Source organism: Melitaea cinxia, chromosome 9 (assembly GCF_905220565.1).
Source record: "Melitaea cinxia chromosome 9, ilMelCinx1.1, whole genome shotgun sequence".
Lineage (NCBI taxonomy): Eukaryota > Metazoa > Arthropoda > Insecta > Lepidoptera > Nymphalidae > Melitaea > Melitaea cinxia.
The window spans coordinates 9,488,711-9,492,430 of record NC_059402.1 but is presented as its reverse complement, the minus strand read 5'-3'; the positions used below and the strand labels follow the sequence as shown (position 1 = coordinate 9,492,430).

The 3,720-nt window shown below is 31.7% G+C and overlaps 1 non-coding gene across 1 annotated transcript; it reads left to right on the top strand.

Annotated features, from left to right (window-relative positions):
• The first annotated feature begins 3,647 nt into the window (after positions 1 to 3,647).
• Trnaa-agc lies at positions 3,648 to 3,720 on the top strand. Its single transcript has one exon. It is a non-coding gene; the product is annotated as a tRNA-Ala (tRNA).

Below are 3,720 nucleotides of genomic sequence, written 5' to 3'. Positions count from 1 at the left end.
AATTTAGCTGCATAAGTACATACCGCGTTCCCATTTCTATTGTCTACAGACCAGAGTTATGTACACACTGTTCTCATCGTTTCATTAAAATAAATATACCGTCGTGATATTGTGGCGCATCTCGAGATCTCGGAAAAATTCAGCTATCAACCAAAATTGTTCTGAGAGCGAAAAACGATTTTCCCTTATTATCTTCAAAATAGTCATTCTTGTCTCCCGAGAATAATGTCCCAAGAAAACGTTATTACATAAGTATTTTATGATACCGTTTAAAGGAACACGTTTTGTATTAAGGGAATATCTTGCTTGTTTAAGACCCTTGTGAATAATACGCGCTCGTATTAAAAATAAAATTACTTTCAAACATTACTACGAAAAATGTTTCCATTTGAAATAAGTATGATTTTTATTTTATCTATAATTAATAATTTTTTTTTTTTTTTTTTTTTTTTTATGTCACTAGGTCGGCAAACAAGCGTACGGCTCACCTGATGGTAAGCGATTACCGTAGCTTATAGACGCCTGCAACACCAGAAGCATCGCAAGCGCGTTGCCGACCCAATCCCCAATCCCCCCAGGAGCTCTGGTCACCTTACTCACCAACAGGAACACAATACTGCTTGAAAACAGTATTATTTTGCTGTGATCTTCTGTAAGGTCGAGGTACTACCCCAGTCGGGCTGCTCCATATTTTGAGCAGGAAATTCCTGCTGTGCACTACCTTAGTTGAAGAATGAATGAATTTTTGACACTAACAAATTTCTATATTTTATTTGCAATTCTGTAGGGGTCATTATTACAAATGAAATTTATGCTATAATATTCTATATATTATGAAATAAAAACTTTGTACCCCTTTTTATTAAAATTGCGCGGACGTAGGAGTATGAAATTTAGCACACTTATACTTTATATAGAGAAAGAGTTCAGAATGCTAATACTTTTTTTAAATTATGCATATGAAATACATTAAATCGATAAAAAATACATTATACACACTACCATGTATTTGACAAACACACGCATATTTACTCTTTTATCATATATATTAAAACGCTAAGGTTAAGATGCTTGCCCCCTTTTTAGAAAAAATCTCACAATTACTCTACATTTATTATATATAATTTTATAGATAATTGCATGTTCTACCGGCATCCACAATTAAAAAATTTATTATTGCATTTGTTTTTGTAAATTAATTAATTATTAAAATTATATATATGACGGCCTTAATTTTAAACCAACGTGGTAGATGGTCAGTAAATTTTTTTTTCAATTTCAGGTTATTTGTTTTCCTCAAATCAACGCGGTTGAAACCGCGGGGCCCCGCTACTTTATTATAAGTACCTGGGTGACCGAGCCCAGCTCGGTATTTTTAGTAAATCGTGAAGGATTAGTAGTAGAAGAGAGAGTTAAAATGATTCGCTGCCGGTTTGGATGAAGTCTTTTTTAACCGACTTCAAAAAAGGAGGAGGTTACTCAATTCGGCTGAAGGAAACTCAATACATATATATCGCACCTTCGGTGCAACAAAGTCACAATTCAGGACACTTTTTTTGTTATGTCTTTTATTAGGACTTTTTGATAATTTAATATAAGATTTTTAAACTATAGCAAAGAAAGTAAACTATTAATTTATAAAGATTTCAAACCTACTATAAATAGTAATCCAGAAATGAGGAAGTAAAAACGAAAAAAAAAAAATTGAAAATCCTCTCCTGTAAAATTAAGAAATGAGCTGTTTTGACTTTGTTGCACCGAAGGTGCGATATATATATATATCACTATCACTACATAGTATAAAACAAAGTCGCTTTCTCTGTTCCTATGTCCCTATATATGCTTAAATCTTTAAACCTACGCAATGGATTTTGATGAGGTTTTTTAGTAGATACAGTGATTGAAGAGGAAGGTTTATATGTATAATAACATCGATGTCGTAAATAATTACATTTTTTTTCGCTTACATTGCAAACGCAGCCTGAACCCTACGAGATTTATCAAAATAATGTACTAAGTATTATACACATTGAAAAGTTCTACGGGAAACTCCGCTATGGTATATGTCTATCTCTTATGGATATCCCACAATAACATTTTTTTTGTCATTTACTTTTTACGACAAATAATGGCTAATTTTCGAAGCGATTTTAACCAATACAGCATTAATCCTTATCTAATTAAATACCTTAAATACATTGTTGATTTAATATAGATCTATATGGCCCTTTACAGCATATGATTTAAATGAATATTTTTGAAGATATTATAGATTTAAAAATTGCGGTACGTAGCGTTTGCGGCAGTTCCGGCCGGCTTTTACTCTAAAGTTAAAGCGTGCGGGCCACGGGCAGTAATGAATAAATCAAAACTACTGGATCGATTTTAATCATTTTTTCAGTGAATGACATAGGCTATAATTATATTTTATACCCGTGCGAAGCCGGAGCGGGTCGCTAGTATCTATATATATTTTAATATATGTTCGGGGATAACTTCGTCGTTTATGAAAAGATTTTGATAATTCTTTTTTTGGTGGAAAGGAGATATCTCTGGTGTGGTAGCATGATAAGGAAACCAGGATGATGGGATCCTAGAGAAATCGAGGGAAACTCTCGAAAATCCGCATAACTTTACATTAACTACATAATACTTAACATACTACTGTGTGTACTGATTTTGATGATTTTTAACTTAATCGAAAGCCGATGTTTATCATGTGGTTATATTTTATCGAGATCTGATTACAACTTTTGGAGTAATCTTTGATAATGCGTATTTCTTGACTATTTTTTCATGTACCTACATTGTAATACTTGTCGATGTAATTGAAGTCGATTTTTTTTCGTTTGCCTGCAAACACAATTATTAATAATGAATTAACGCAAAATAAAAATAAAAAATAACGATAAATTAAAAATTGATAAAAAATACACAATTACAAGATTGATAGTAATTGATTCTCAAAAACTGACAGGCGCTTCGACAAATCGTGTTTTTTTTTTTGAAAATTATATTTAAATACGAATTACATATTTATAAAATATGAATAATATTTTTTTTTTACCGACAATAATAAAAAATATAAAAAATCAAAAATAAAAAATAATTAAATAATAATAATGATAAAATATGAATAGTATGTTTCGATTTTACCGACATAATAATAAAAAATAAGAACAGCCTATTTAAATAAAAAATAACGATTGCAATTAGAAAAAGAAAAAGAAAAAATAATTGATCAGGGACATGGGGATTTGAACCATGATCTTCTCGGTTGATCCCGACCGGCCGATTTCCCACCGAGCTATTGCAACTAAGTTGACAAATGCGAAATTTACCTTCGTATTCTAATGATATTTTTTTCACTCCCTAAAAACAGGGATAAAACGACATTTTCTGGACATGAATCCTAGCTAGATAGATTTATCTCCCCCGAAACCCCCTATATACTAAATTTTATGAAAATCGTTGGAGCAGATTCTATATATATATATATACAAGAATTGCTCGTTTAATAGTATAAGATTATAATGATAATTTTATTATAAATCTAATTTCGAACACGGGGCGATCACTAAATACATATAAAAATGTGGCTTTAAACGTAAAAAAATGTACACATAAATTTAGAACAGTTTCTCATCGGGGGCGTAGCTCAGATGGTAGAGCGCTCGCTTAGCATGCGAGAGGTACCGGGATCGATACCCGGCGCCTCCA